We start from the raw sequence: 21,256 nt of genomic DNA, 5'->3' as shown, positions 1-21,256 counted from the left end.
TTTATTTTGCACACATTCAATTATTTATGTACATTATCTCCGAGGTTTGTTGTGGCATTTTACTGTGTTATTCACACATTACAAACCTCTGGTTCTGGATTTGTGATAGTTTTTCACCCGAAAAACATACACGACTCCACGTACCTCACCCAGTATCAACCTCAGTCACACTATTTGTTCCGTGAAGAATGGTGGACACTCGAGGAACATCTAGGTCCAATTCCACGGACCGTAAGAAGCCCGTAGAGCCGGAGATAAGCCAAACAGCCTCCCTCCACGCCTCTCGGCAACAATACCAAGACTGGGTTTAAGATTTAAATAATTTTATTGTGAAATAATTACCAATCGAGCATATCAAATAAGCAACCACAAAGCTGTTGTCTAGGGAAGTAATAAAAATAGTTTCTCATTTAAAAAAATCCATTTAATCAATTAAAATAAAAAAGTTTTACAGTTGTGTCATAATAAGTTTTAATAATAATTACAAAATAATTTTATTTGAATCAAACTACCAGCATTTAAGCTCCCGGACTGGTCGCAGTAGCTGTCACCTGCAACAAAAAAATATTGTTAATGTACACGTTAAACCGACGGACTGAAAAAGTAAAATATAAATATAGTAAAAATCACTAAAATATTATATCATTTATCATTTTTATTGCTATTATGTCATTAGTTCTTTAAAAATATTTATATATTTCAGAATTTACAATGCAAGCATATGTTATAATGTATAAAGGACAAGCGTGAGAAACAGCGAAAGATATGGGTTGCTGTAATTAATTCTTCAAGGAAAAATGAAAGGAAAACTAGGACCATGAAAGCGAAGAATTTCCTGGATAAAAACCACGTACGTGGTTCAACGTAACAACCACAAAAATTGGGCGTTATTAAGTATCTGGTAAACGTGATTAAAAGACACTTTACTGACAACTCCATAAGGACAAAAGATACCAGCATTAGGTTGTCGCAAGGTGTTCCGCAGGGTTCGGTATTAGGTCCCATCCTGTAGAATGTCATAGGATGATGAGGCTACAGATACAATCGGGATGTACTCTTGTAGTCTATGGCGATGATCTCACACTGGTTGCGAGAGCGAGTCAGAAAACAGACATGGCTAATGCGGCTAACATAACCATGCGTCGTATTAGCAGGTGGATCAGAGAGAACGATCTACAGCTAGCTCAGAAAACTGAGGTGGTAGTTATAAAAGGAGTCAGGACAAATCTCCTTTCTTCGCTTTATAGTGGAAGGGGTGGAGGTTGCACTGGTTAAATCGATTAAGTATCTCGGAGTCTGACTGTCGGAGGCCCCAGGTTTGAAGTACACGTCTTAAAGATGGCGGAGGAGGCGAACCGAAGTCTAAAGGCAAGTTCAGCACAATTAATGCTGAACATTGGAGGCCCAGATAGCGCCAAAGAAGGCTGCTCAATGGACTTTTCCAGTCGGTTGTGACCTACGCTACTCCGTGTGATGTAGCGTGTTGAACACTGTAAAATACGCCGAGCTGATAGAGAATGTACCTCAGGATATCTAGAGCCTACAGAACGGGCTCACATGAAACTCTGTATGTCATTGGACCGGTGATACCAATCGTCTTGTTGTCCAAAGAATAAGCGAGGGTGTAAGCGAGGAGAACGGATGGAAATATAGATGAGGAAGAGAAGAAGATACCGGAGTGGCAGAGGTAATAGGCCAATGATATCAGAAAGGCAAGAAGGACGAAGCAGTTTGGTCCCGATCTTTCTGAAGCCGTGGTGGGAATGTAAGTTTAGGAAATTGGACTACTTCCTGACGCAGTTTATTACCGAACATGGTAGTTTTGGCACCTTGACAAATAAGATAGGCAAACCTGCCTTGAGCAAATATTCATATTCAAACGTAATGTATATGCTTATAAATGTAGGCGATATTTGTCAATAATATGCAAAAAATATGCAGAAAGAATTCAGCATAACATCCACCAAAACGAACTATGAATTTTAAAGTAATAAATATACTTTAAATTATTATATTAAATACGTAAAAAATTGTACCTTTTATACTTATCAGATTTCTGATAAAAACAGTAAATAATTAAATGTTTCTCTTAATGTTCTATTAAAAATTTATATTTTCTAACAAAATAATAGATATTTATAAATAGAAAAAAGAAAAAAGTATTTTAGGTTGGCTAAGGGGCATTGGTACATATTGCTATTTTCCGAAAATTTTGCCAGGAAAATATTTGCCACTTAAAGAACCGTGGCAAATCTTGTACATTTTTGTCAATGGTATTATGTTTTTTCGTAAAATGTTTGTCCAATTTTTCCCTTTACGTTTGCACAAGAAGAAATACATGTTTCCAATAAATACTTTCTGAAAACGGACTTTGCGGTTTTTGTAATTTATTGAATGTTTCAGTTCAATTCTAACATTTTCACGGAGAAAGAAAAAACTACAGACATACTGTTCTTGTTTAAAGATAGTTATTAAAATACCAAATTAAAAATGTTATTGTAAATTACCTTTCTCTACAGATTTTTATGTTTTAATACTAGTCCAGTCGTCATAGGGTTGATCCCTAAAAATCATACGAACAAGCTGAATATTGCCGAGAATATATATTTTGGGACCCCAAAAAAGATGCAAAAAAGTTTACCACTTTTACCCCCGAGCTTCCCCCCAAAACCCCCCTTGTACGGGGGTAAAAACGCAAAAAAATCAATTTACCAAGAATCTGTACGTCGTAGAATAAAATATTTTAAATAAAAAATATAGCTGAGTTAATTATAAATAAAAATGATTATCAACACTTTTTGCGTAAAATAAACCGTTCTTTCAGAAACAAGGATTGAAGCGACCTTCGATTTTGAATGTCAGTTACGCGCGCGAAATCAATGTTCAATAAAATTTGTATCAGCTCGACGTTATAAAATAGCTTAACTCCTATTGCTTATCCAAACCATAACAGCGCAACTCCATTACTGATTCGGATACTGATGAAGAGATAAATGAAACAAGTTAAACCAAACAGAAAGGAAAGAAGATGGTGCGAAATGAAAAGAATTGGAAAAAATGTATGAGGAAACAAAAAAGTGTTGCTGGAAAAATTTATCTTAATGCTAGACGGGTGGAGGTGAAAGGAAAGGCTTTAAAACTTCCTTGCAAGCCTACTTGCCGTCTTAAGTATTACCAGCGCTTTTCCAATGAGCAGGCTATATTTTCAGACTTTTGGAATGAACAGAGAGATTGGGAGTCTAAAAGACAGTTTGTTGTATCATGTATAGAAACCAAATAGGTGGCTAGATCAAGAAATAAAAATGAGTCAAAAGGCGACAGGTCCCATAGTTATAAATTCATTGTCATTAATAATAAGGATGAAGTTGTTTGCAAACCATTTTTCCTTAATACATTAGCCATATCTGAAAAGTTTATGCGAACCGCATTGAAAAAAACCACAGATACGGGCATGATAAAAGTCGACCTAAGAGGAAAAGGCACTCCTGGAACAAAATTAGCCGATAACATAATAGATGGAGTAAAAAGTCGTATTGCCAAATATCAAGCATGTCAAAGTCATTATAGCCGAGAAAGGATAGCAAAAAATATTTAGGAAATCACCTAAATATAGTAAAATGTATGATTTGTATGTTGAAGAATGCAAAGAGAAACAGGTAACTCCTGGAAAGAAGTGGCTATTCAGAAAAATATTCAACGAAGATTTTAACTTATCTTTTAAGTTTCCAGATAATAACACCTGTGATGCATGCGATGAAATTGAATATAAATTAAAAAACACCCTTTCTGAAGAAGAGCTACAAGAGGTAAACAGGAAAAAGCAAGAACACTTACAAGAAGCTGCTTTGAGGTATCAGTTAAAATGGGAGGACAAGATAATTGGAAAAGAAAATGACAAAAGTATTGTAGGGATGGCTGACCCACAAAAATGTCTCTAAACTCCTAATCTAACAAATTCACAAAGTTTTTATCTTCGAAAACTTTGGACCTTGAACTATAATATACATGATCCTTTAAAAAACAAGACATGGTGCATGCTTTGGGATGAAGTGACTGGTGGTAGAGGTGGAAGCGAGATGGCTTCTTGCTTTTATACTTGGGCAAGTCGACATTTTAATTCTAAAACAGAAATATTGACAGTTTGGACAGACAACTGTGCTGGACAAAACAGGAACATGAACATGATTTTCATGTACATCTGATTGTTGAAAAGTTTTTCAAATTTTAAAGAGATAAAACATAAATTTCTGTTTCCAGGCCACACACATTATGGAAGTGGATGGACAACACAGTATTATTGAAAGGGTTAAGAAACATGTTCCTGGAAACTCCATATATACATGTAATGATTGGGGAAACTTCATTGCTTCTTGCAAGAATAAAAACCCATTTGAGGTAATAAGGATGAATTTAGAAGATTTTTTAGATTTTATGTATATTGTAAAAGGCAGATCATCTCCTTTCATTTCAAGGAAAAAAACATACTGATAGAGAACAATTTTTAATATCTACAACAACATTTTAGCAGATGTATCGTAGCAACATAAAATTCAAAATATTACCTTAAAAATCATAAATATTGTTTATTTTAAATAAAAATAGATACATATTTATAATACATACTGGACAACAACTGCATGGTATATCATTGATTATCTCTGCGGCAGTACAGGTTGGCAAAGCACAATTTTCATCTCTGCAATCGTTACAGTCTATTGTAAGAAAACAATATCCTTCTTGACATCTCACAACACTAGTTGAAAAAAATACTAATAGGCACAACAAGCATACGGAATACCTCATTTTCCCGACATTTACCTACCACAACGTGATCTGTAGACGACTTAAGTTTGGTGTGTAAAAAACAGTGGCAATAATACGTGCTCTATGTACTTTGACTAAATCCATTTAAGATAATACTAAAATGTATTTGTCCAAATATATTTTAAGAAAGACAAATATTTTTGTAATGGTTTTAACATTGTAGGTATTTATTAATAAATATGGTGTAAATAATATTTTATCATGTCACTGTCACGGCTTTTTTACTCCTAGCAAGGTAAATGCCACCCAGTTCGTCTTTTTTGGCTCATATATCTCTTTCCCTTGTCGTTTCTCCATTACTGAGGATCGTGATTTCTTACAATATTCCTAAAAAATTTCTTTAATGGTCTCCCTTGTTCAGCTGTTCTGAGAGCTTTGCAAAATGAGTTTTCAGCTGAATTCTTAAGTTGGTCGTACCATCTAGTTGGTGATCGTTCTCTTGATCTTTTCCCGGAACGTATCCAGAAACAATTAATCTCTCCAAACTATCGTCACCTCTGTGAACCACGTGACCAAAAAATTGCAAAATACGTTGGAGACATATTGTGGATAGCCTTTTCTTAATCTCGAGTTGGTTTAGAATGGAAACGTTTGTTCTATGAGTTGCCCACGGTATGCGCTGCATTCTTCTCTAACACCACTTTACAAAGACATAGATTTTTCCGCTGGTATTCGCGAAGAGTCCAAGTCTCTGTCCCATATAGAAATATTGAGAATACATTCACCAGTCTCATCTTAATATTTTGAGAGATGATATGTCTTTCCAAAGTTTAGTTAGGCGACTCGTCGCATTTTTTGCCATGCCAATACGTCTCCCAACTTCTGCTTCACAGTTACCATCGTTAGTTTTACTAGATCCGAGATAGATAAAACTGTCCACTTTCTGGTATTCTTGTGACACGATAGTCAGTTGAATAGTGTGGAATCTGTTGACCACCATAATTTTTGGTCTTATCTTTATTGATTTTCAGACCAACTTTATTACTTTCGTACTTAACTCTTCGCAGGAGATTAAACATTTCTTGCTTATTTGCATAACATGTTCTTCATAAATGTTGAATAGGCTCATATATAGAGAACAATTATTAATTCAAATTTTTAACGATAGTTCTTTGTTTATTAGATATGTGACCTAGGTTTCTTACAGTATTACCATTCTTTAATGCGTTTGCAATATTTTTCTAGCTCCTGATCCAGCATCAATTATATGGTCCTCCTATTTTAATTTTAATTTTATTTACTTGGGTTATGTGTTGGAAGGTGAAACATATGAATTATTTCGAAGGGTATTAGTAGGGAAAGTAGAGGGAAAAAGAACAGTAGGCAAAGCCAAAAGTCATAGCTGAAAGACGGGAGAAGTAGATTCAATCGCTGATCCGCAAAAATCTTTCATGTAGCAGTTTCCAAAGCTACAATTGCTATTTGTATCTCCAATATCCAAAAAGAAACAGCGCAATAAGAAGAAGAATTTTTTTGGTCTGCGCATATAGCTAAATTTACTAATTTTTATAATTAATAATTAGTAACTCTAAACAAATAATTCAGAAAGTTATAATTGTCTCATTCATCTAACATATATTATAATATTTTGATTTTTCAGTAAACTGTTTATTCTTATTAGGTTTTGGTTTTTCTAATCAGTCCTTTAAAATCGTAATACACTATCGATATATTAAGGCCATTAAAGACAGGTAGGATTGTGGAGCTATAATAGATAACTTTTTTGCCAACACACAACCGATTGAAATAAAAGAAGAGTGGTGTTCTCTGATAATATTTACTAACCTACTTAAATACCTGTTCAAAATTTTAAACCGGTAAAATAAAGGAACAAATTATAGAGGATATAATACTGTTATCAAGCAAGTTTAACGAACTGTAGGAAATGAACAATGGGCTACAATACACTAAGTAAAACTAATGTAGGGATGAAATACAGTAAGTAAAACTAATAATTTCGATCTTCTTCTTCTTAAAGTGCCCTCTCCTCAATGGAGGTTGGCTACTACAATTTTAAACTCTTCTCTATCTTCAGCTGTTCTTATTAGCTGTTCAAAATTTAGCCCTGTCCATTGTCGGATGTTTCTGAGCCAAGATAGTCTTTTCCTTTCTAGGCCTCTCTTTCCCTCGATTTTTCCTTTCACTATAAGTTGGGCATATTGGTACTTATTATTTCTCAGTATGTGGCCTAGGTATGATGTTTTTCTAACTTTTACTGTGTTAAAAAGTTCTCCTTCCTTGCCTATTCTATGCAGCACTTCTTCGTTTGAGGTATGCGATGTCCATGAAATTTTGAGTATTCTCCGGTAAATCCACATTTCAAAGGCCTCCAATTAATTTACGGTTGATGTTTTAAGGGTCCACGTTTCAACTGCATATAGAAGTGTCGAAGAGACGTAGCATTTTGATAAACGTAGTCGAATTTCGAGTTTTATTCGAGAATCACAAAGCAGTTTTTTTATTTTTTCGAAAGATTTTCTGGCCTGTTCTATTCTCGATCTTATTTCTAGATCAGGATTTAGGCTGCTATCGATCCAACATCCCAGGTACTTAAATCTATTGACCTGTCCTAAAATGTGCACATTTATTGTGCAAGGTTTAGGTACGTTTTGGTTTTTTCGGATTGACATCACTTTGGTTTTTTTAATGTTTATTTTCATACCAAATTGCTCACAGGTCGAGTTGGTCTTGTCGATGAGTCGTTGTAGACCTAAGTCGGAATCCGCAATTAACACTGTATCATCGGCGTATCTGATACTGTTGATATTTACGCCATTCACATTGACTCCATCCTTGGAATCCTCCAATGCTTCTTTAAATAGAAACTCGGAGTAAAGATTAAACACCAGAGGCGACAGAACACATCCCTGTCTAACTCCTCTCCTAATTTATACTTCTGCGGATGTGGAACCTTCGATCCTAACTCTGGCGTTTTGGTTCCAGTAAAAGTTTTTTAAGAATTTGATGTCTTTTCCATCTAAACCGACTTCTTGCAAACGTTCTAATAGTAGGTCGTGTCTTACTCTATCAAATGCTTTTTCGAAGTCTATAAAGCATATAAATATATCTTTCTGTTGGTCGTAGCATTTTTGGGCGAGAACTAGTAAACTGAACAGGGCTTCTCTAGTTCCCATGCCGGCTCTGAATCCAAACTGATCGTCTCCGATGATTGTTTCGCACTTTCTATAGATACGATTATGTACGATTTTTAGTAGGACTTTTACTGCATGACTCATAAGGCTTATCAGACGGAACTCATTGCAGTGTTGTGGGTTTGCCTTTTTTGGTAGTGGGATGAATATTGACTCCAGCCAATCTTGGGGTATTTTGCCTGTATTATAAATGCGATTGAATAAAAGAACAAATTTTTCGATATTTTCTTCGCTGATTAATTTTAACGTTTCTGGGTATATTCCGTCTGGACCTGGGCTTTTATTTGTTTTAAGATGATTAATTGCATTTATGATTTCAGATTTCAGAATTGTTGGCTCTTCGTTGTTATTTTCCAATCTTGGTTCTTCTCGTATGTCGTGAAAAAGAATTTTAATATAGTTTTCCCATTCTTTCAGTTAATCTTCAATTGATTCTAGCAGTTTGCCATCCGTGTTCAGCATGGTGTGAAAAGTCGTTCTCTTGGTAGTCGATGTAAACTCTTTTACCTTTTTATGTAAATAATATTCAATATCAAACTTAAAAGTAATGATAAATTACAAAGGTATACTAGAGAAACTTATTAGAGATGCTTATAGAGCACAAGTGGGTCAAAAACTTAACCTACAGAAAACAGTACAATCAGAGCAAACTAAACCTAGTATATAACTTGGCTCTACCGAATTCAATAAATTAATCTCAGCCTTAAGAGTTTTTTCCCACAAACAAAAATTTAAAAAAGTTAACGGAATGCGTTTTATCTGCTATGACAGTCTCTTATAAAAGCCAACATAAACAACTAAAAATAACAAACTTGATTGCAAATTATCTTTTTTGCTGTGATTGCGTTGAAGACGAAATATAGATCTCAGCTAAATATAGAAAACGAGACAGCTGAAATTGTTTTTTACTTCTCATTTAATGTCTATATTTAGTTATTTTTGATGCAGTTTTTAATTTAAACCAGCTTAGAGTAAATATATTATGACTAAAAACGAATTGAGTAGGTACTGAATCGATGTCCTACGCTAAGAACCGCTATTCAGTGACGCTACCCGTGACGATGCCATTTCGTGGCGCTAGTTCCATGACGCTAGCCTCAACATTTTACTGTAGAGCAAAAAAATAATACAACCCCAGTATATGTAGAAGCTTCACTTCAAAAAATATGATGACGCAGGAGCTGAAGATCTTGAACTTGATGGTAGAGAATGTTTTAAAATCAATACCTTTTTACACACCATTGATCAGTTTATAGTTAAATTTAAAAAATAAAAGAACTAGAAAGTCATGCAATGAGTATGAAGATAAATTAAATTGTCTAACACAAATCGTAAAATCTTCAGGAAAATAGAAGAAAGTATTTTGAGATCAAAAGCTCAAAATCTCGTAGGAACTTACATAAATGATCTTGGAGATACTACTTTATCTATGAGTGCTGCCAGTTTCAAGCATGATATACAGAATATAGTGAGAGTTATTTCAGGTACCTGTATCTTCAAGATGTCTACCCGAATATCGACATTGTTACGAATTTATCTTTCGATTCTGGCTACAAACTGCTCTGATTAAAGAAGTTTTTCTTTCTTCGAGTGTCTTAAAGCGAGTGAAAAATTATTTGAGATGAACCATTAATGAAGATGAATTGAACGCTTTGTCTATTTTGTGTATAGAATCTGGAATTCTCGCAAAGATAGAAGACTTGGCTCCAAAGAAGGCTTGGAGGATAATATTTTAGTTGGAGATTAAAGAAACAAAAAAGGATTTATTTCCTACTATTATTCATTATATACGAATAAATGGCAAATAAAAAAATAATTGTGAAAAATACAATTATACAACAATTTTTATCGTATTTTATCCATGTTTAATTAATCACTTTTATAAGGAGTTTAGTATTTTAGGATAATATAGACATCTAACTATTTTAAATGATCCAATAATAAAATAAAGAAATTGATCGTATAGAAATTCGATGAAAAAGAAAACATACACTTTACCGCTGATAATCCTTTAATAAAAATTGAAATGTAAAGAAAAAAGTTTAAATAAACATATTTTTACAAATGCGATTCCTATTTTAGATGTCTCATTTTACTAAAATTTAAGGAGACAGACATAATTATTAGTTAGTGGGGGTGGGGCGGCGGAACTCTGCTAGCCTGATGGTGTAATGAAGCCAAATGCGGCCCTGTCAGCGTAGGAGGAGAAATATTTAAAAAGTAATAATAGAAAGTCATATAGGATTAGTATCATGTGTATTAAATAATATGCTTTAAAAAAATAATCTTGCAATATCAATAAATATACGCAAATACTTTACTGATTGTTAATCTGACAAACTGGACAGCATCTGCACGGTAAATATGTCAGAACTTGACCTGGTTGACATTTCGGAAGGTAGCACTTCACAAGTGCACATTCTGTAGGTGTTTGACAGTCAGGTCTGGCATCACATTGAACATTTGATGCAATACACGAAGAAACTAATATTAAAACAACTGACATATGTAGATACTTCATTTTGATTGTTTGTTATATCTTAAATTTTGTTAATATCCATACATATTCAGGTATTTCATATTTATATGACTTTATAAGTCCAAGTTAAACAAATTTTATGGCGTGGAGTTGTTGCTAAATCTTTTAATCTGAAATTAAATATTTTTGATTCCAAATAAAAACAGATAAAATATTAACAATGTACAAAAGTTATTAATACATAATGCCAAAACAACGGCTAGTGCATTTTTCTGAATATTGTTCTATAGCAGAGACACGAATGAAGGTACCTATTATTTATTGTATATTATTTTGTTACATTTTTAAGTTGTATCAGTATTATTTCATTTACTATAAACTTTACGTTTACTTAATTATTAGTAAAATTCGTTGGCAGAGCGACAAGTATATTATTAGACTTAATGGACGAAAGAAGATTATTAATTAAATGCAAAGGAATAAACCAAAATATCAAAAAAGAATATAAAGTGTGCGAAGGAAGACTGAAATCGCAAAGAATGGAAGTATTTGAACGATTCCAATGGAGATATGACAGCTTCAACTTTCACAAAAAGGTCAAAGACATGGCTGTATCAAGAGCTTACATACAAACATCTGTAATTAGGAACAGAAATGGTTTAGTAATTTTAAGCATCGTTTATTGATTGCGTATATATCAAGCAGCTAATCTACTGATCAGAATACATAAAAGACCTTTTCCATGATGATCGATCACCGATGTGCGAAAGTTATACATGCGATCAAGCAAATGTTGGAGGCCAAGTCAAACTGACCTGATGAGCTACCACTAGAGTCTCTTAAACTCATTGATGAAGATAATGATAAAATTTTAGTTAACATTTTCAACTTAATTTATTTAACGAAAACTATTCCAAAAGATTGGTTACTATCGACATTGATAATATTGCCCAAAAAGGGTTTAGAATAGGCATTGGCATCAAAGAGGCTTTGGCTGAGGCAGTACTACGTATTGGAGCAAAAAGTCTTTGGATATAAATTAGGGGCTTTATGTCTGCTTTACCCTCTCTTCTAAAGGGTAAATCTACTTGTGATGTGCGCAATGACATTGACTAATTTTATTCTATTGACAGTAGCACGAAAAAGATCAATTTAGTCATAGATTGGCCAGACAGGATATACGTCTACGTTCAGGGCCTCTTTTGTCCCCAATTTTGCCTTGTAGAATCAATTGTAGAAATCGGTTTTATTATTACGCATAATGTGGAAAAGTAAACCAATGTTCTGTTCTTTGCGGTGTTGGTAACCCAACATTTCAAATGCCTCTAACTGTTTTATAGCGCCTTCTGTAGGACTCCAGCTTACTACTCTGTAGGGAAGAATACTAAAAATGTAATATCTAAGAATTTTTATGCTCATATCGATACATAAAGAGGTAAGTTGCAGAGAATCTCCATAAAACCGTTAAAAGAGCTTGGTTCTGACTTTTTCGGTACGAGTTATATTTTGTATCATGATCCCAGGTATCCTTAATATTGCATCCCAGGTGGTTGCTGTTCTTACTAATGATCATTATGCTGTCTTCATACAATATAGTTTTAGGCTGTATTTTTAATATGTTTCTAAAACATTATCCATCATTCTTTCTAGCCCCTGCGCACAATTTGCCGTCAATGCGATATCGTCTGCATATCTAATATTGTTTATAAGTTGGCCATTTACTGTTATTCCATTTTCTCATTCGTCCAATGCTTCTCTAAAGATGTATTCAGTGTATATTTTAAATAGTGCTGGTGACAGTATACAACCTTGTCAAACTCCTTTTTCGACTTTCTAGTCTTAAAAAGGTATTTGATTTTCAAATACATATTCATCATATTTGTTTTTCTTATTTGTTTTTAACTGCCCAACGTTCACTGCCATACATTATAGCTAGTATTATAATAATTTTATAGAAGTATTGTTTGGTTAAATATTATCAAAAATCACTTACGCAATATGGACAGCAAAGACATGGTCGACGTGTAAGAACAAATCCGTTTTCACACTGAATAGGTTTACATTTAAATATTTTGCATGAAAATGGTGGAGTACACGGTGACTTTACATTTTCGTCACAATAAGCAAATGTAAATAAAAACATCGAAATAATTAGCAAATTCATGTTGAACTGAAGTGTTACCAAAATATTACAAAGATAAAGAGCATGCAAATTTAATTATATAAATATTTATTATAAAACAATGCAATGTTTCGTGGTAAAGATAATTTAAAATTTAAAATTTAATAGGTGCTTTTCTTTACTTTACAATATTGTCTACCTATATGCTTTGGTTTTCTTCCTGCTAACGGTTTTGGTGTTTCTGTTATCGTTCCTGACTATTATTGTTTCAAAATTCTATAAATAGTTACTTTTATACTTATACTTATAAACTCCGATCATGATTGAACACTTAGAACATATAATGTGAACAATACTGGTGGAGTATTCATCTACAAGAGTATGTACATTTAATACTACATTCTTAAAACTCACTGTTAAATGAAACTTCAATTTTCCAGAAGTAAAATTACAAGTTTGTGCTACGAGCTACCTTTTTTAGAAACGTTCTTGGAAACAGAATATAATAAGATTGGAAAGCTGAAACATTACATCCTGGACAAACACAGTTTGTTAGGTTTATTTAGGTTAATAAGCATTGTAGGAAAACCGTTGAATATGTTGAAAATCTTGATAAATAAGTGACTAAAGGAACAAGAAATAAACGAAATGAATGATGTAAAAAAACCAGCACAGTTTCGCATCGGATATTATGAAATGTATTTGATTAATTAGCGGAATCGCTGAATCATAGAAAGACGTTTTTAATGTTATTTAAGGCAGACATGGAAAAATGATTTCTCTAAAGTAGTTGTTTTAACTGTTTAAATGTAAATTTCATAACCTTAACCTACCTATGTTCAAAAAGTTAAACAGATCTTTGTAAAGCATGTTAGAAACGGACGGAAAAGCGTTGACTTAATATGATAAACAACTTGGCTAGTTTGAAGTTCATTGCTGAACGTCTTTGTTACTCAGAGTGATTTTCTTGCCGAATCACAAAACTTATTAAAAAGCCTAATATATTTAGTTTTATATCGTATAATATCATCAAAAACCTTTCGAACTTATTATCATACTTACACAAATAGGACAACAATGGCAAGGTTGATAAGAAAGAACTTCGCCTTCTTTACAGAGCGGTGCATTACACTCAATTAATCTGCAGGAGTTTGGTCGTACACATCCTGCAGGTTTCACACTGTCACCACAATAAACAGAAGCAAACAAAAACAAGAAAATTATAATGTACTTCATTTTGAACAATATCGTTTAACAAATGCAGATCTGTTGTGAGAATATGCAGATCCATGTCTAATATTTATTATCAAAAGTAAACCAGGACCGTCTCTAAGAGTAATGGAAGTTTTTAGTTTAAGTTGCAACAAAAACATAATTAATCCAATAATGTATTCATTTGTACATGTATTTATAACAGCTCTTTACAGTATCATTAAAAACTCTTCAAGCCTATTGTCATACTTACACAAATAGGACAACAATAGCAAGGATGATTATAAATTACTTCGCCTTCATCACAGAACGGTGCACTACACTGAATATTTCTACACGAGTTTGGTCGAACGCATCCTGCTGGTTTCACATCGTCGTCACAATAGACAGAAGCCAACAAAAACAAGAACATTACTACGTACTTCATTTTGAAGAATACAGTTTAGCAAATGCAGATCTGTTGTGTGAATATGCAGATGTATGTATGTCTTATATGTATTGTCAAATAAAAAACCAGAACCGTCTCTAGGAGTATTTAGTTCAAGTTGCAGCTTCAGGAAAAAAATAGTCCAATAATTCATCCATTCCTATTGATTAGTCTTATAAATGTATTTATAACAGTTCTTAATGTATAACAGTGCAATACTTGAATATTTTTTAAGATGTTTATAAGTTATTTGTCAGAAAATTTAATTGGTTTGTTGCTGACACTTTTTCTCATGATCTTTCTTTTTTCGTGTAATATAATATTACTTCTTACCACTGCCGTCTTAGTCATTAGCTTTTTCCTCTATATAACCTGCTTATTATTCTACATTTTTGCCATGTGCATGTGCACTGCGATATCTCTTTGTCTTCCTTGTCAACCAACCAACTTCCTAATTTAGATGACTTGAACTAACTCTCAGGTTTGGAGAGAACTCCAACAATAATCAAAAACTTCCAAAAATAAAATAATTTTAGAAATAGAACAGAACTACAACAAATGATGTACCTATATTGGAGACGATTCACATAAACAAAGATCAAAATTCTATCAATAATAAGACCGATATGAAGGATCTCCCCAATATTTACCATAATTTAATAAATTAAGTTTATTTCGTAAATGCACATTATATTTCGTTTTGCAAACTAGCAAAAAGTGCTGACATAAATATAAAGTGAATTATGTAATGTTTAAATAATTAATGTGCTTATTGAAAATGGCAAATAACCGAAACGTTTAAGTAATAATTAAGTGTTTTATTTATAACGGACCGACAAACCTATCAATTAAAAAAGTTTCTATTTTTATATTTATATGTATTTATGTATGTATATCTTTCGAAATATAATATTTGAAGTAAAAAAATTTTTATATAAAACACTCTGAATCTTTTTTAATACTTACACAAATTGGGCAACAGTGACAGGGATGCCACTGAAGGATTTGGTCTTCTTTACAGAGCTGTATATTGCACTGAATAATTCTACAAATTTTTGGTCGAACGCATCCAGGAGATTTTACTTCCTCGTCACAATAAACAGAAGCAAACAAAAACAAGAAGATTATTACGTACTTCATTTTGAGCGATATCAACGACAGCAAAAGTTGTGAGTAATATGTGAATATGGAGTTGTAGGTTCCATATTTATTATCAAAAATAGGACAGGGCCGTCTAGAGGAGTAGTAATAATAACGAATCAAAAGAAATGAATATAAATTTATACATTCCTATTTATTGGTTACATAAGTGTATAAGATACGATAGTTCCAAAGGTCCAATAGCCACCGGCTTAAAGCTTTTCAACTTATACATTTTATTATTTGTTAATTGCTGTCATTTATTTATAATTTACCACGTCTGTTGTCCTATTGTTTATATATCCTTTTGTTAAGCATTTTTATCTGGACCCTTCTCTTCTTCAATTTCATCAATGAATCAATGTAGTGTAATCTAACTATAAGTATGTTCTACCAATTCATGTAATAATTTACCATCTAATCTTTTGTGTTTTTGTTGTATTTACTCTTGGACATTCACCTCCTTGATACCTAGCAAAATTAATGTATCATGTAAAAGGCAAAAACAGAGAGTTGCAAAAAGTGTACAAAATCGCTTTTGTGGAAATTACGAGTACAGTACTCTGTAAGCTACCACTCCTATAAAGTTACAAACTGCATATAACGCCCGATTCTAAATTTTCCGAATTAAGAAATGGAAATCCCGTTCTTTTATACCTCTTTATACCGATCCATTCTCTTAAACGACCACGGGCATCTATCATCTTCATGAATATCGCGCATCAATAAATGCCAAAAAAATTCGACCATTCTTAAGAAATAATCAAGAAATAATCTTTAATTCTCGTACTTTTAAGATCTGGTTTTAACATTCAGGTCAATTTTACTAGTGTTGTTTTGTAATTAATGAGTAGCAGATTTGGAAAACTATTAATGGGAACATTTTTGACATGTTCACACATATTTCTAAACTTTTAATAAAATATGAGGCTGCATCTTGTAACGATGTGCTGAACGTTCAACAGTTCGAACCGTGGGAGTGTCGATAATCACTCATCCATTTCCACGACAAGACGACGATGTGCGGTTCGGAGCGGCTATTTAAGGCGAGCAACTGGCGGAATTAAAAGAGTTTTGTGGCTAACGCTCTAGGCTCCCTGGCTCGCTAGTGTATTGAATCTCCGAGCCGGCCCGGACAGAGAGACTTCCGTAGTGAGAATTACACTCTGTCCTCAATCAAGCAGAACCCGTGGGTATCGTGCATTAAACGTTACCGTCAACTCTGACTCAGAGTATAGCGTGGATCTGCACAACCGAATATTTCGATTGCGAGTGCGTTTGGGGCTTCCACTGGATTGAGGTGGAAGCGAGTATAAGTCTGCGTGCGATTGAATTCGCTTATTCCATTTTTTTTTTGTTTGTTAGTAATAATAATTTTTCTTTTACAGGCGTCCGCCGGGGAAAAAACTCTAGCGGGATCCAGACGGGGACATAAAATACATTTTGTTTTTTTATTTTTGTATATACATTGAAATTAATAGATTTATTTTTATTTCAACCTGTGTTTTACTGAGTCTGTCGCTTCGAAAGAGCTACCCGCTACAATCTTCTAAAAATAAATTAAAAAGTATGAAGCAGTCGTTAGTTTTCGATTATTTTAAACCTTAAAAATTTTACTCTACAGTGTGTCCAAAAAAGTATGCATTTATTCTTAAATTGATGTTATTGTGTTCATTTATGTTTCTGATAAATTAAAATTACAATTAATTAAAATTAGCAACCAACTTTTCATTCCCCGAGTGTGGTCGCTTTTAGAACGTTTTACTGTACAATAAGATTTTACTTTTCCCCTCTACATACACATGCATCAGCTACAAGATTCGACACAACCACATCACAAGAGCAATTGGAAATGGTGGAGATGAGATGAAGAAGAATGATAAGAACCCGACAGAGGAGTAAAGAGGTAAGAAGAAAATGTAAATGAATATTTTAAATAAGTTGATACTCATAAACAGAAAACAATTGAATAACAACATAAGTGGAATGGTGAAGACAAAAAGTAGTCAAACTAGAAGTCACCAAACAGTAGAAGAAGTATCGGCCGACGCGCAGCAGATGGTGTAATAACCTTCCAGAGAGGAAGTAATTAATGAACAAGCAGAATTGCTTACATAAAGAAAAAAGTAGAAGAATGTACATACAAAGATCAGTCGAGAATGTGCCTGTAGGCTAACACGTAGTCAGTGTCTAAAACTTGACGACATGGCTAGATATCTTAAAATTTTACGGAAAGATTACATAAAGGGAAGAATTAATGGTAATTTATGGGAAGAATCCATATTGCAAGAGACTAAACCCAGACTAAATATTATCATAACCGAGTTTGAGTTAACACAAAACAAAACTGCTCAAATCACCATAATTTAGAATGAAATAGGAGTAGAGGTTACTGGATCTAACGCCACACTATCAATAACCCCCAAAAATGTCCTTACAATATTTTAAACAGCTTGCTAACCAGAAGTTTTTGTTCTTAAAAGGGGCTGAAAATGTGCGTACCATTCCCTTAATGAACTGACGAAGCACTAACGAAGAACTGACTAAGTTATGTATGCTAGGGCATGTTACTGATAAACTTCCCAACGAAAGAGCTAATAGTCGCGATACTGCTTGGAAAGAAATATAAAATAATAGAACAACAAAGATATTATTTAGCTGGTATCTATTATAGAGATGTGAATTGCGATATTTATGCATGCTTCGTAGATTACCATAAAGCAATTGATACAGTAAAACACGACAAGCTGATGGAGATATTAACAAATTTGGAATAAACACCTGTGATCTAAGAATTATTGGCAATCCGATGATATTAAAATCAAATGTGGGGTCCGAAAGGGATGTATACTATCACGCTTGCTAAGACTTTATCAATAACATCAGATACGCGGATGACACGTTATCTAGCACTCACGTCTAGCAATTTTTGCGCCTCCACTACCACTTTATGCTTGTACCTTTTACTTGGCTTTATTTTTGGTCTTAAGACCACCATTTTCCTTTATAAAGCTTTTCTTGTTAATCTTTCGGGCTCCTTTTCTTAGTACATGACCAGCCCGTCGAAGTTCAGTGAACGAATTCTGAGATCGATGCCTCTTTGAACTATTGGCAGAGTTCATGATTATACCTAGATCTCCATACTCAGTTTTTGTTAATAGGTCCAAATATCTTCCTTGGTACTTTTCTTTCAAAAACCTCCAGCTTTCTTTTTTTATTTTCTATCATTAAACATTGTCTCGCATCCATAGCATATTATTAGTCTAATATAATGGTATTGAAGACCTAGATTTTAGATCTCTAGTGTGTATTTTTGGAGCGGAATACATAGGCGAGTGAAAAATAAGCTTTATTTTCCTTTAATATATTTTTTTCGATTTTCTGGTTCTTTTATTCTATCCGTACTTAATGTAACTCCCAGAAATCTGAAACTTTCTACAGTTTTAATATCGTCGTCTAATTCAACTGTGCACCTCTCTCCCCTGGGTCATGCCTGTGTTAGTTTTTTTCTCTTTTAACTATGTATTTCTAGTCCAGTCTCTTTTACGACTATTTTTAGTTGTAAATATATTTCTGTTATCTCTTCCGTTCTGCAAGACATCATGCTGATATCATCTGCATAAGCAGCAATCTGTATTGATTTATTTGTTAGAAGATTAGTTCTTACTATATTTTGTCTTATAATATTCGAGAGACAGATTAAATAGTGTCACAGCCAACGTCTTCTTGCTTTAATCATTTGGCTCTTTTATATTCTGACAGTCGTTGTTGACGAGTCCATTGTTGCTTTTACTAGTTGGTTATATTCTGGGAGTTGTTAAAGCTATACAATATTTGACTTGATAACTTGTGTCTATTATACAGGTCGCAAGACAGTTTGAAATCTATAAATATGTTGTGGACGTCAATGTCGTATTCTTACGATTCGTTTAGAATTTGTTTCACTGGTAATAGCTGGTCAGTTCTTCCTTGTCGAAAACGGTTTGATATTCCCCGACAATATTTTTAGTTAATTTTTGTAGTCGTTTGTTGACTATTTAAGTAAAAACTTTGTTGTGTACAAGAGGATTATGACGCGACAATTTTCGCATTTTAGTTTATACCCTTTTTCTGGATTGGGCATTTTTCCCGTCACTAGAGATCTTTTTATCATTCTAAATCTTGTTACTTGTCCATGCATTTGTCCGACTAGAGGTTTGCCACCTAATGTATATAATTCAGAGGGACGTTGTCAATACCTTCTTCCTATCCTTCTCCTTTCGAAGTTTGGCGATCCAAATGGCAATTGTAGCTTTGGAAACTGCTGCACGAATGATTTCTGTGGATAAGTGGTCAAACCAATTCCTCAGGTCTTTCAGCCACAAGTTCTGGCATCTTCCAACTGATCTTTTGCCCTACACTTTACCTTTCAATATGATTTGGAGTAATTCATATCTTCCATTGTCAATACCTGGAACCTTTTAATTCTTTTGTGCTGGTATTGCTTGTTTTACCTTTTCCATCATCGAGGGTTCTATATTTTCTGTGTCTCCCTCAATGTGCTGCCTGTTCATATGCTCTTCATATTCTTAAGTCTATAAAAGAGCTTGAAAATAGATTTTTGAGATTGATTTTATTTCTTGTGGATCGCTGAATATCTGCCCTTCTGGATTTCTGCATAAATTGGTTCGGATTTTGTATCCCTCTTTTAAATTGCGTAGATATTTATACGCTTCCATTTTCTGTATATTAACGTTTTTGTATTTTCTTTTCTCTGTTCATTATATTTTATCGGCCTCCGCGTTGCATCTTCGTAGATGCTCTACTTGCTCTGGTTCTTCTTGGTTCTTCTTTCCATATATTTCTTGTGTTCTTGATCTCTTTTCTATATGGTCTCTTTATACTCGTCACTGAACCATTCTCTTTTTGTTTTGTTTTCTTTTTGTTCTTGATCTTTCTTGCTGCGTCAATTTCCTTTAGTTTTGATTTTTTCCAAGATTCTTTGGTGTCTATACTGCCTATATTTGCCAGTGTTTGTTTTATTTCTGCCTCATAGTTCATCGAAAAACCTACTTTAAGTTCATAAGAATTATATGATAATTTCAAAACCAGTAGCTGTAACACATAGAAAAAACTTAACTTCATATATACACAAAAATTAAAAAAAAATAATAATTGGAATAACAAAAATTCAAAGAAAAGGTGAATATAATAAATTAGCAAAATGGTCTGATTTTGGGCATGGTATCTCTAGACTAGACCTTCATATTTTGCAGTAAGTATGTGTCTTACATATAATATTACCATAGTTATTATAATTACGTGCTTCATAAACAATATTTTAATTAACCCACAAATGCTAATCTTTTGTTTTTAAATATACATTTTTTTATAAATTCTGTATAAAATAGTAATACAAAAACCATTTGCAATCATAACCACATATGGTCCCATTATTTATTAATTCGTTAAAATATATATATTTAAATTGCAAGAGTAATTGCAAATGTAATCAAAATTCTTAATGTCTTAACCAGTTTTAAAAATACGGCACTGTAATGGGATCGCATAATCTGACCCCGTTATGTTTCACATCGTAAAGTAATAAGTATTTCCCCTTTTACAGCTATTTTCAGAAAAGTGATAGTGTCATAAGTGCATTAATTTACATTATAAAAGTATTTTTTGCATCGTAAAAACTAAAAGCGGTATTGTGAATGACAATATCAGATAGTACGTAATTTATTATGGTTAGACACCATAATATATCGTCAGCATTACAACAAAAAAGGATAGTGTGATGGTAGAAAATTACCATCTTGATGGCCGTTAAATATAATTAGTATACATTATTTTCCCTGCTAGCCTACACAATAATAAAAAATAATTTATTGTAAATATTATGTTTAAATGGGTTTATT

The 21,256-nt window shown here is 33.2% G+C and overlaps 1 long non-coding RNA gene across 1 annotated transcript; it reads right to left on the bottom strand.

Moving 5' to 3' along the window:
• Positions 1-402: 402 nt before the first annotated feature.
• Positions 403-15,393, bottom strand: LOC140441654 (uncharacterized). The gene is made up of 2 exons (XR_011951019.1): positions 15,183-15,393; positions 403-551 (listed from the first exon to the last, which is right to left on the bottom strand). It is a non-coding gene; the product is annotated as an uncharacterized lncRNA (long non-coding RNA).
• Between the last annotated feature and the right edge of the window lie 5,863 nt (positions 15,394-21,256).

Source organism: Diabrotica undecimpunctata, chromosome 1, assembly GCF_040954645.1.
Source record: "Diabrotica undecimpunctata isolate CICGRU chromosome 1, icDiaUnde3, whole genome shotgun sequence".
NCBI lineage: Eukaryota > Metazoa > Arthropoda > Insecta > Coleoptera > Chrysomelidae > Diabrotica > Diabrotica undecimpunctata.
The sequence above is the reverse complement of the archived record's forward strand: the minus strand, read 5'-3'. Positions and strand labels throughout refer to the sequence as shown.